Here is a 14368-nt window from a genome sequence, read left to right on the forward strand (position 1 = left end):
TGTCTTAAGCTCACATTCATGCTGAAACTGAGAAACTATCCCACCAAGGTGCATCCTGCTATACTCAGGTATAAAAAAAATCTGACGCTCATGCATCATTTAGTGTCATCCTTTATGCATCATTATGGTATAAAAAGAACATGCAATGGCAAAAATCTAATGAAAATCTGTATGTGTGAACATTATTAACCTTTAACTTTAATTTTTTTGTATAGTTTTGTGGCAAAAATCTAGTAACTGGGTCCCTCCCTGGTGGTACAATGGGTTAAAGCATAGCACTATGAAGCTCTCTGCATCCACTGCAGCACGAGTTCCATCCTTGGCCATGGGGTTGACCTTTATGGCGTGGCAGACCTCTCCTGTCTCACCTGCTACTACTCCTCTCAGCAGTGTATTTCATTACATCTGCTTGTTCTGCTTCCTGTTCTGCCTCTGGTGAATCCTCTCTTCTACCCCTGGATTATACTCTAGTTCTAGTATGCATAAATATATTAAAAGATTTCTTTATTTTATGTATTTAAATTATTATTTATTATGTATTATTATCTATTTTAAAAAATTTTATTTATCTATAAATAATAAATACAAATATTTATTTTTAAAGATTTATTTATTTGTGCATACAGATCTGGGGTACAGGCCAGAGGTGCAGGGGTGGTGAGAGGATTCACCAGAGACAGAGTAGGGAGCAGAACACAGCTGAGGGGAGCAGCAGGCTGGTCAAGAGAGGTCTGCCGCGCCATGTGGATCACCTCCAGGGCAAGCGGGGATTGAACTCATGCGGAAATGGCTTTAGCTTCTTAGTTTGTGTTTTAACCCGCTGTGCCACCAGGGAGGACTCCAAATATTTATTTATTTATACATACCAGAACTGGAGTACAGGACAGAGGTGTGTGTGTGTGTGTGTGTGTGTGTGTGTGTGTGTGTATTCAGCAGAGGCATAGTGGGGAGCAGAACAGGCAGATCAACGAAGTACACTACTGAAGCAAGCAGCTGGTGGCTAACGAGAGTTCTGCCATGAGTCACCTCCCTGGTGGGGGAATCGAACTTGCACTGAAACTGCTGCAGGGTGCTTCACAATGCTGCGCTTCAACCTACTGTGCCACCAGGGAGAACCTAATAAATAAATCTTTAAAAAAATCAGTAACCTGTTGAACCCCTACTTAGAATATAAATAACTTTCTTTTCTCAAATGAATGCAATTTATTGGTCAATATTAACTAAGTCAAATTTCCATTAAAATAATTATTTGGGGGGGGGAATCATGTTCCTCCCTGTGATAACTTTATTTACTGAGTTATTACAGACCACTCTTGTCACTTTTCAGTAACTTGTACTACTAAGAACAGTGATATGCTTTGCATTTTTAAAACAAATTTTTATTGAAGTAATGTTGGTTTAAAACATATAATGTCTAGGTGTACAGACATTATGTAATTCAACATCTGTATATACTACATTATGATCACCACCAAAAGACTACTATACAACTGACCTTGGCACCATTTCACCATTCTCCAACCCCTTTCTCTCTATTAATCACCAACTCTGTATCTAAGAGTTTGATTTTGTTTTGTTTGTTCTGTTGCTTGATTTTCAAAACATATGCCATATGGTAGTGAAATTGTACAGTGTTTGTTTCTCCCTATCTGACTTACTTCATTTAGCCTAATATCCTCAAGGTTTATGCATAGTGTTACAATGTAACTTTGTAGCAGTTGTAACTAGTTGTTCAGTATATGATATTACATTTACTTCAATATTTTCTCCTACCTGCTAAGTCTCTTTCCTCTACATAAAAATTTTTGGTTTTAAAACTAAGTCATAACCTGCTAAGTTTTTTCCTCTACATAAAATTTTTTGGTTATAAATATAAATCATATTCTTGGGACTGTAACTATTTCATAGCTCCAAAAATATGTGATGATGATTTAATAGTTACTAAGATTTCAGATTCAACTCAGTACTTCAAACAAGCATTTTCAGAATGTCTCCTATGTATAAGGTAAGGTAAGAAAGAATATCAGACTAGGTTATAACCTCAGCTGTACCTAATAATTTATCCACTACCATCTTATTTTTTTTTCAATAAAATTGGTTGAATGGAAATGTTTTAAATGAATTGGCTTACCAGGATTGGTTAGTGGTAGGTAGATACAGCAATGGGTGGGTAGATAGATTAGAAAACAAATTTTAAAAAAAATGAAACAAATCCCTCCAGAAAGTTATTTGTAAGAATAATTAATGGTCATCTACATGTATTACTTGCAAACTCTTAAATGCTTATCTGCTCCCAGGCTACGGGAAGTAGGATTCATGAACCGGAACCTATGCAACTAAAAATCAACTATGTGCTTAACTTAATAACTGGTGCCAAGGGGAAAGAATTACATAGATAAGTAAGCCATGATAAATAAGGATAATCTTGCTCTACCACTTTTTTTCCTATTCAGGAAATGGAGAACCTCTTGTGAGAATATACACATGGATCAAAAATAAAAATGTTATTTCTAGAAAACCATGTCTTAAGTGATACATCATTCAAAAAATTCACTTTCTATATTCTTCTTCGAAGTGAGGACTAGTAGTCCTAATAAAGAGATTGACACATGTTGGTATACATCAAGATGGATCATCTAAGTTAACCAGACAGGCTCTATTCCCAGAGAGTCCATCATGCCTTGGAGTGAAACTGGAAAAGCTCTTGGACATCATGGAACAAAATAGACTCCGCCAGAAAGGACCTGATGGAAATTCATACCTCATTTAACATGAGATAGGTGGAAAGAAATTCCTGGAGGTTGTGGACAAGGGTGAGAGGATACTATACAAATTGCTGAACTACCACACAACCAGTGATAAAGGAGAGCTAAAGGGTGTGGAGGACAACATACTTGATTTAGGGGAAATGTGTGAGATGTTGGGGTGTTTATCATAGTTGGGTCCTCAGAGAAAAGAACAAATACAGTTCATTGAGCTGTGCTACCACTCTTCCACACCTACACTGCTACTGCTCATTTGAAGCACACAGAAAAAAAATAATGCTGAAGTCTTGCATCTGAAATCTGGAAGTGAAGGGATATCAGCAATGCCACAAACACAACCCTGCCCTCCATCCCCAAAATATTTCCACAAGTGACTCCGGGTCCCTTTACCCCCCAACGCCATATATGCAAGATCAGTTATCTGGACCTACTAAGTCCAGCAAGGACCAAATATAAAAATCACATAAAACCAGTGTGTCAACTGCTAGAAAAGTAGAAATACTCCAAATCTTTAAGTTATCACCACAGATAGTTCTTTTAAATAGTTAAATGTGAAGTAGCAAAAAAGGAAAAGAAAAAACCATGGCAACTTGAGACTGCAATGGAATACAATTCACATGAAAAAATCAACTCTCCATAATCCAACCGCAGAGATGTGAAAAATTATACCTCCCTAGCAGATAAAGAGTTCAAAAATACTATAATAAAGGAAATAAAATAGATGTGAAAATGAAGAAAAGCAAGTCAGTGATAAAGATTATCAGAAAAACTAGTAAAAGAGACAACTTAATTCAGGAAAATAAAAAAAATTAAAATGATCAGAAAACATACACTGAAACTTTAAATAAGAAAATAACAGATGTAGAAACCTTAATAGATGAAATTAAAATTTCCAGAGAAAGTTATGGAAGGAAAATAGAAAAATGGAGGATATATCTGTGATAACAAAGATAAGAAGAAAGAAATATGAAGAAGAAAATGAAGAAATCACTCAAAAACTACTCAACCCACTACTAAATGCAACATAAAGATAATAGGTATCCCACAGGGTACAGCAAAAAAGAAATGGAGAGTTTATTCAAGGAAAAATTCCCAAACATGGGAAGAAACCGAATATACAAGTCCAGGAAGATAAATATTGATAACACCTGGTTATCTTAATACAATGAGATTGATACCAAGATATATGCTATTGAAACTACCAAATTTTTAAAAAATAATATGATAGTTTAATTTTTACATCATTTTGTGCCTTTTTCCATCTCAGTTGTAATCCCAAGAGGCTTCCCATCACCAAATCACCCATGTGCCATTACCATAGTCCAGTGCACTTCCCTCCCTCCACCATTTTTGATCCCATTCCCCATTCCCCATAAAATGTCTCTGGTATATAACTGTTCATTATTATTTTCTCCTCTGGTCGTTTATACTCCTGCTATGAGTGAAACCATCTGGTATTTTTCCTTTTCTCTCTGGCTTATTTCATTAAGCATGATCTTTTCCAGCTCCATCCATGTTGCTGCAAAAGGCATGTGTTTATTTCTTTTTGGTTGCTGAGTAATATTCTATTGTGTAAATGTATCACATCTTTTTAATCCAGTCATTTACTCTGGGGCATTTGGGTTGTTTCCATGTCTTTCCAATTGTAAATAAAGCAGCAATAAACATGGGGGTGCATGTGTCTTTTTGAATCAGTGTTTTTGTGTCTCTTGTGTAGATACCTAGGAGTGGGATTGCTGGGTCATATGGAAGCTCCATTTTTAGCAGTTTGAGAAACTTCCAAACAGTTTTCCATAGTGGTTGTACTAGTTTGCATTCCCAGCAGCAGTTCAGGAGAGTTCGTTTTTCTCCACATCTTTGCCAATATTTGTTGTTGCTAGTAGTTTTAAGATGTGCCATTCTCACTGGTGTGAGATGGCATCTCATTGTGGTTTTAATTTGCATCTCCCTTATTACAAGTGATGTTGAACATTTTTTCATATGCTTGTTGGCCATCTGCATTTCCTCTTTGGAGAAGTGTCTTTTTAACTCTTCTGCGCATTTTTTGATGGGGTTGTTTATTTTTGTTGAGTTTCATCAGTTCTTTGTATATCTTTGTGATCAATCATTTATCACTAGTTTTGTGTGAGAAAATTCTTTCCCAATCAGTGGGATATCTGTTTGTCTTTTGTAATGTCTCTTTTGCTGTACAGAAGCTCTTTAACTTTATGTAGTCCCATCTATTTATCCTTTCCTTCACTATCATTGCATTGGGTGCTGTAACTTCAAAGATGTTATTGAAGTGTATGTCGGGTAGTGTGAAAACTACCAAAATTTTAAGAAAATGAAAGAATATCGAAGGTGGCTAGGAAAACAAGCACTTAACCTTTAAAGTTACTACCATCAGGCTCATAGTAAATTTCTGAGAATAAACACTACAAGCAAGGATGGACTAACAATGTATTCAAAATACTTTAAAAGAAAAAATAGTCATGAATACTGTATCTACACAACTCTTCTTCTTGTATTAAAGGAAGATAGAGACAATCAGAAACTGAATGAAAGAGAAACATTCTTCCTCTAGAAGAAATGTTGAATGTAGCACATCTAAATTGAGGACAATACAACCCACAAAAATATGAACCAGGAAATAGAACCAAAAAACTAAGAACAAAAGGGTAGTAAGTAAACAATCTATACAAAAGAAGCTATAAGCTTTGTGTTTAAAGCACAAAGAAATGGAAAAGTATTCCCTGCTCATGGACTGAATGAACCAACATTATGAAAATGTCAATTCTATCCAGAGGAATGTACAGATCCAACATAATTACAATAAAAATATCAATGGCATATTTGAAAGAATTGGAGCAAATACTACTGAAATTCATATGGAATCACAAAAGACAATCTTTTGTTTCAAATAGCAACAGCAATCTTAACAAAGAAAGATAATGGAGGTATCAAACTTCTAGAACTCCAGTAGTATTAAGAAGTCATAAAAATTAAGACAGCCTGGCACTGGAACAAAAACAGACACACAAACCAATAGAACAGAAATGAGATCCGAGAAATAAATCCACACATATATAGACAATTTATGACAAAGAATCCAAAAACGTACACTGGAACAGGATATCCTCCTCAATAAATGGTGTTGGCAAAACTGGACAACTGAGTGCAAAAGTATTAAAATAGACTATAATCTCACACCATAAGTCAAAATCAAGTCAAAATGGATCAAAACCTGAAGCCATAAAAGAAATGAAAGCATAGGCAAACCATTTTATTAAATAAGCTTTAGTGATGCCTTAATGGATTTATCCCCACCAATAAGGGGAAAAAGGAGAGCATAAACATCTGGTACTACTTCAAATTGAAAAGCTTCTGTATAGTCAAAGAAACCATAATTAAAGCGAAAAGACACAGCTGAATGGGAGAAAGTATTTGCATACCATACATCTGACAAAGGACTGATATGGAAAGGTATACAAAGAACTGATAAAACTATATTAAAAAACAATTAAAATATGGGCAAAAGAACTAAGCAGACACTTCTCCAACCAAGACAATCCAACTGCCAGCAAACACAAGAAAAACAAGTTCAAAATCACTTATTATTAGAGAAATGTAAATCAAGATCACAATGAGATATCATTTAACACCTATGAGAATAGCCCATAATGGAAAAGATCAGAAATGACAAGAGCTTGTGAGGATATGGAGAAAAGGGAACCCTCCTAAACTACTAGTGGGAATGCAAACTAGTCCAGCCATCATTGAAAGCAGTATGGAGGTATCTCAAAACATTAAAAATGATCTCCCATTTGATAGAGTAATTTCACTCTATCCAAAAAATTAAAGGGCCCTTCCTGGTGGTGCAAACGGTTAGGACACAGTACTGCAAGCTGGCCACAGCCACTTCAGTGCGAGTTCAATTCCAGGACCCGGAGGTGATCCACATGGTGTGGCAGACCTCTCCTGTCTCACCCACTGCTCTCCTCAGCAGTGTACTTCATCGATCTTCCTGTTCTGCTCCCCACTCTGTCTCTGGTGAATCCTCTCACCGCCCCTGCAACTCTAGCTTGTACCCCAGTTCTGTATGTGTAAATAAATAAATCTTAAAAAAAATCAAAAAATTAATTTTTATTGCAGTACTATAGCTAAGTTATGGAGACAACCCAAGTGCTCCAGAAGAGATGAATGGATCAAGAAAATGTGGCCTATATATCTAATGGAATATTACTCAATCGTCAAAAGATAAAGTCATGTTATTTGTAGCCACATAGATGGAGCTGGAAGGGATAATTCTAAATAAAATGAGTCAGTAGGAGAAAGATAAATACCAGTGTCAATAATATATGGAATATAAAATAAATTAACAGTCAGATAGAGCCAAACAGAAAAACTAACCTTCAATGGCTGACTATGGAATTCAAACATCAACGTGGGAAGGGGGTGGTAAAAGGGTAAGAAGAAAGGGGACAGGAGTCACAGTAGCCTGTGATAGTGAAATACAGGTGAGTGGGTGGTGGTACACCATGGTGTCAATACCTCATGAGGGTGTCCCAATATCAACTCAGTGAAATATAAATAAGTTAATTAAAAAACAATTCCATTGCCATTACACCAATAGAATGGTTATTTTCTCAATAAGTTATATCAAACTACTGGAAAATTTTGTAAAGGTTAAATAAATAAGCATTTTCTTTAAATCAAAAAATAAAAACCAAACCAAAACAATATGGAAGTAGCAAACTCTTATACACTGAAAATTACCACAAATATAGTGGACAAAGTCACCAATGAAAAGTACAATGACTGACTAATCACAGAACAAACATGACTTTCTGTTCTCTCCAGGAGATACACCTGAACTCCAAAGATAAATATAAGCCCATGGAATGGTTAGAACAGAATCCTTCAATCAAAGGGGGCCCCCAAAAGCAGGGACAGCCATATTTATTAACATATCTGATAAAATATACTTCCAGGGCCCTCCCCGATGGTGCAGTGGGGTAGGATGCTGCACTGCAGGCTAGCTGCAACCGCTTCAGTGCGAGTTCAATCCCCCACTTTGGAGGTGATCCACACAGTGTGGTAGAGCTCTCCTGACCCACCAGCTGCTCCCCTCAGCAGTGTACTTTGTCGATCTGCCTGCTTTGCTCCCCACTCTGTCTCTTGTGAAGCCTCTCACTGCCCCTGCACCTCTGGCTTGTAACCCAGTTCTGTATGAATAAATAATCTTAAAAAAATAGACTTCCAGCTTAAAAAAGGTGACAAGAAGCAATGATGGACACTATATAATTATTAAAGGATCACTATATCAAGAAGGCATAACACTCATCGGTGGGGAAAAAAGAGAACTACTCCTTAATATATATGAGTCAAATGGAGGATCATCAAAATGTAAGACCACTATTAGCAAAATTAAAAACAGACAATGGTAACAACACAGAAGTAGTAGAGAATTTAACACCCCATTTCTATCTATAGACAGATAAGCCAAACAGAAAATCAACAAAGAAACAAACAATTGCCTTAAACAAGGTATTAGACCACATAGGATTAATAGGCATTTAAAGGGCAATAACCACCCTCCAAAAGCTACACACATTCTTCTCAAGTGCACATGGACCCAGATTACATATTGGGTTACCAAAAAAGTCAATGAATTAATGAAGGCAAGCCATATCAATTATCTTCCCTCATCACAATGGTATCAAACTAGCAATCACCACAAAAATAAAGCAGGAGAAACCTCCAATATATAGAGGTTAAGCAATCTATTACAGAATGATTACTAGGTTAATGCAAAAATCAAAGGAAACTTAAAATATACCCCAAAACAAATTAAAATGAAGGTACAAGCTACCACTAAGTATGGGATGCAGCAAAAAGGCAGTACTATGTACTGTTGCTACTTAATATAGAACAATATAGGCCTATATCAATAAACAAACAAAGATCTCAAGTACACATGAAGGATCTAGAAAAAGAAATTTAAAGCCAGCAGAAGGAAGGCTATAATAAAATTTAGAGCAGAAATAAACGATAGAAGTAAGATAGTCCAAAAGATCAATAAAACTAAAAGATGGTTCTTTGAAAAATAAAACAGACAAAACTCTTGCTGTCCTCATACAGAAATATATATATATATATATATATATATATATAATAAAATACAATCAGAATTTTTAAAAGGATGGTGTTGCAATGGACAGCTCAGAAAAAAAAAAAGAGGATTGAAGAGACTACTATTAACATCTATATACAAACAAATTGGATAATGTAGAAAAAAAGAACAACTTATCAGAAGTATGCCTTTGAGAAACTTCCAAGACTGAACCAGTAAGAAATAGAATACCTTAACAGAACAATTACAATCAAGGCAATTGAAACAATAGACAATTGTGTCCCAAAAATCAAGAGCCCAAGGACCAGATGGTTTCACTAATGTGTAATACCAAACCTTCAAATATGAAATAACACTTATATTCACATTATTCCAAAATGTTGAGGACAAGGGAGTGTTTCCAAACACATTTCATGAGGCCAATATTAACCTGATACTAAAAGCAGGCGAGAGCATTACACACATATACACACAAAAGGTACAGGCCAATATCCCTGATAAACATACATGCAAAAATCCTCAATCAAATCTTAGCAAAATTAATTAAACAACACATTAAAGGATAATATATCATGACCAAATAGGTATTTATTCCAGGGATACAAGAATTAGTACACATCCACAAGTCAATCAACACAATGAAAACTATAAGACATTATTGAAAAAAAGAGAAGAAGACACAAAGAGAAGGAAAGATATTTCCTGCTCATGGAATAAAAGAATTAATAATATTAAAGTGGTCGTCTCACCCAAAACAAAATGAAATTCCTAGCAGCTTTTCAATAACACTTAGGAGAAAGAGAAAACGTCACTGAATTTTTAGATGGAAGCACAAAAAGCCCTGAATAGCCTTTATTTGTTTGTAAATTTGGACCAAAAATAAAGGTAGGCATCACATTCCCAGATTTCAAACTATATTACAAAATGGTAGTAATCAAAATGGTATGGCTTTGACATAAAAGTAGACACATAGACCAACCAGAAACAAACCCACAAGGATAGGGACAATTCATCTATGATAAAGGAGGTGATGGTATACATTTGAGAAAGGAAAGGTTCTTCAATAAATGCACCTCGAAAAACTAAACAGTCATGTGCAAAAAAATGTAGTTAGATTACCATCTCACACCATACACAAAAGTTAACTCAAAATGGATTGAAAATTTAATGTAAGACCTTAAACCATAAAATACAAGAAAAAGCAAAACCCCAAATCACTGGCTTTAGGGATATTTTTGAGACTCCAAGAACACAACAAACTAAACTATTTCTGCACAGAGAAAGAAACTATCATTTAAATGGAGGAAAAAAATGCCCTACCGACTGGGAGATTTTAGTTGCACATACTACATCTGACAAGGGGCTTATATCCAAAATCAAAGAACTCACATAACAACAATAACAAAACAAAGAACTCAATGAAAAATAATCTATTTCTGGGCTTTCAATTGCATCCCATTGATTTTTATTACAAGTACACTCTATTTTGATTATTATCACTTCGTAGTATAGTTTGAAGTTGGGAAACAGTGTTTTTCTCTAAAAATTGCTATTTAGGATCTTCGTGGTTCCAAATAAATCACGTACTTGTATTTCTGTAAAGAATAATAGGTTTTCTGTAAAAAAATAATAGGTCCTATAATCATCAGGGATATTTGCTTTTAGTTTTCTTTTTTGAGAGGGAATGCACTGAATCTTTATATTGCTATAGGTTAAATGGCTATTTTACCTATATTAATCCTTCTAATCCATGAACACAAGTTATCTTTCCATTTATTTACATATTCTTCAATTTCTTTCAATAGTATCTTACAGTATTCATGGTATAGATATTTAATATCCATGATTTAATTTATGCCTAGATGTTGTATTCTTTTTGATGCAAGTGTAAAAACAACTTTTCTTACTATTTCATTATGTATAGAACTGCTACTGAGCTTGTGCATTGATTTTGTAATATAAAACTATGTATTTTTAAGTTTTATTTTTATTCATTTATGCATATAAGAACTGGGATGTGGGTCATAGATACAGGGGCTGAGAGAATTCACCAGAGACAGTGGGGAGCAGAACAGGTGTATTTCTATTGAAATACACTGCAGAGGGGAGCAGGGGGCAAGACAGTAGAGGTCTGCTGTGGCATGAGGGTTAGCTCCCTGGCTGAGGCTCAAACTCAGGCTGCAGTGGCTGGCCATAGGTTGATAGCACTGAGACTTTCACTGCTGCACCACGAGGGATGCCCTTTATTACTTTTAATAGTTTTTTTTCCCAGTCTTTTGGTTATTTTATATATAAAATCATGACATGATGTAGATAGTGACAGTTTTATTTATTTTTTCCTATTTAAATGATTTCTTTTTCTTGAGTTTGATTTCTAATACTATGTTAGACAGTAATGGTAATATTTGGCATCCTTGCCTTGCCCCTGATCTTAGAGGGAAAGGTTTTAATTTTTCAATTTGGGTATGATGGCAGCTGTGAATATAATGCAAGAGTCCTCAACAAAATCTTATTTATCTGAATTCAACAACATGTTAAAAGGATCACAAATGATCATGCAAGATTTAATCCATAGATGTAAAGATGGTTCAATCATACACTGATATATTAACATGATATACCACTTCAAGAAAAGAATAAAATAACATGATTAACTCAGTAGGTGTGAAAACGTCTTTGACAAGATTCAAACCCATTTATGATAAAGGCTCTCAAGAAAAATAAAGGCCACATGTGATAAACAAACAATTGCCATCATACCTCTTATGTGTCTAGCTATATAGGTCTTTTCTAATTTAGGTAGGTATTCCAGAGACTTCATGAACTTGTATGGTTATTTCTTTCCTTAGGTTTGGGAAGTTCTCAGCTGCTATTTCCTTAAATAAGCTCTTAGCCTCTTTCTTCCTTGTTTCACCTTCTGGGATACCCACTGTATGCTTTCCTTCCTTTTCTTAATTTTTAAAATTCATTGATCATTGATTTATAATATTATATTAATTTCAATAGTATAGCTTCACACCTCTATAAGTGTATTACCTCACCTCACCCACCACCAGTTTCACTGCCTTTCAAATTTATACCATTGATGCCTCTACTTTTTCTTCTTACCCTCTTTTCCTTCACCATCTAGTCAACACTGTATTTTTCAGTTCAATATATTTTTGTTGTGATTTGTTACTTCATTTGTTTTAGCTTTTTAAATTTCACATATAAGCTATTTGGCAATTGTCTTTCAATTCTGGATTTATTTTTCTTAGTATAATCACTTCAAGTTCCATCCATGTTTTCACAAAAGGCAGTTTCATCACTTTAAACAGTTGAATAGCAGTCCATTGTGAATGTATACCACAATCTTCACCCAGTTGTCTGTCAAAGGGCATTTAGGTTTATTCTTTGTCTTGGCTATTGAACTTTTTTTTTTTAAATAAAAAGTTTATTTTTACATCATTTAGCACATTTTTTTTTTTCATCTCAATTGTAATCCCCACGGGTTTCCCATCACCAAATCACCCCTGTGCCACCACCATTGGCTATTGAACTTTTAAGTTCTCATTTGGTTTTTAGAAAACATTTTATATATATATCAACTTTATTATAAACACTGGGGTGCCCAACTGTGCTTGAATTACTGTTTTAATATTCCTCAGATAAATGCCTTTAAGTGGCTTTATTGTGTCATATAATCTTTCTGCTTTTGTTTTCTAATGTAATCACCATACCAGTTTACATACAGGCTGCATAAATTTGCATTCCGATTAATAGTGAGTGCTCCTATTAACAGTAGAGCTCCAGTCTAGCTTTACCCTCACCATGTTTTTTAAAGTCTCTTTGATATAGGGCAAATTCACAGGCATGAAATGATATAATTGTAGCTTTGATTTGCATTTTCCTAATAAGTGAGCTTGAACATATTTTCTTGTACCTATTGGCCACCAGTAATCTTCTTTGGAGAACTGTCTATTCAAGTTCTTTGTGAATTTTTTCATTGTTTTGTTTTTGAGTGGTATAAATTCTTTACTTTGGGGGGATATTAACCCCTTATCAAATGTATAATGTGAAAACATTTTTCAAGTCAGTAGGTTTCCTTTACACTACTGTGGTGTTTTATTTATACAAAAAGCTTTTAATTATACAAAAGCTTTTAATCTGATGTAGTCTCATTTATTTGTTTATGCTTTTACTTCTTTTGCCATAGTATTTGGATCCCCAAATACACATCTGTGGTTGATTTCCAGGAATGTACTAACCTGTTTTCTTTTAACTATTTGAGGTCTTCAGGTCTTATATTAAAGTCTTTTTTAAAAAAATAATAATATGGGGCCCTCCCTGGTGGTGCAGCGGGTTAAAGCACAGCACTAAGAAGCTAAAGCCACTTCCACATGAGGTGACCACATGGCGCGTCAGACCTCTCCTGACCCGATCGTTGCTCCCCTCAGCAGTGTACTTCGTCAGTCAGCCTGTTCTGTTCCTCACTCTGTCTCTGGTGAATCCTCTCACCGCCCCAGCAATCTCTGGTCTGTACCCCAGTTCTGTATGCAGAAATAAATAAATCTTTAAAGTAAATAAATAATGTTTATTTTTACATCATTTTGCGCATTTTTCATCTCAGATGTAATCCCCGTAGGCTTCTCATCACCAAACCATCCATGTATCATCACCATAGTCCAGTGCATTATATTCAAGTCTTTAATCCATTTTGAATTAATTTTGTGTATGAATTTAAGGATTTGGTTTCATTTTTCTGCACATGGCTACCCATGTTTGTCTATGCAATCTGTTAAAGATCCTATCCTTTCTCCATTGCATGGTCATGGCATCTTCATTAAAGGTTGAATTTCCATATTTGTATGGCTTAATTTCTAAGCTCTCAATTCTATTTCATTGGTCTTTGTTTCTGTTTTCATGCTAATACCATACTATTTTAAATAATATAATAGTTTATTTTTACATCATTTTGTACATTTTTTTTTCATCTCAATTGTAATCCCCTTGGGCTTCCCGTCACCAAGTCACCCATGTGCCATCACCATAGTCCAGCGCACTTCTCTCCCCACCCGCACCCCCCATTTTTGATCCCATTCCCCACCCCAACCCCACAAAATATCTCTAGTATATGGCTGTTCATTATTCTTTTTTTAAAGATTTATTTATTTATGCATACAGAACTGGGGTACAGGCCAGAGGTGCAAGGGCGGCGAGAGGCTTCACCAGAGACAGAGTGGGGAGCAGAACAGGCAGATCGACGAAGTACACGGCTGAAGGGAGCAGCGGGCGGGTCAGGAGAGGTATGACTCGCCATGTGGTCTCCTCTGGGGCAGGCGAGAATCGAACTCATGCGGAAGTGGCTTTGGCTTCTCAGTGCTGTGCTTTAACCTGCTGCGCCACCAGGGAGGGCCCAGGGATATTTGCTTTTAGTTTTCTTTTTTGAGAGGGAATGCACTGAATCTTTATATTGCTATAGGTTAAATGGCTATTTTACCTATATTAATCC

The sequence above is a fragment of the Condylura cristata genome, unplaced genomic scaffold, assembly GCF_000260355.1.
Source record: "Condylura cristata isolate star-nosed mole 26May11 unplaced genomic scaffold, ConCri1.0 scaffold00019, whole genome shotgun sequence".
NCBI classification, from domain to species: domain Eukaryota; kingdom Metazoa; phylum Chordata; class Mammalia; order Eulipotyphla; family Talpidae; genus Condylura; species Condylura cristata.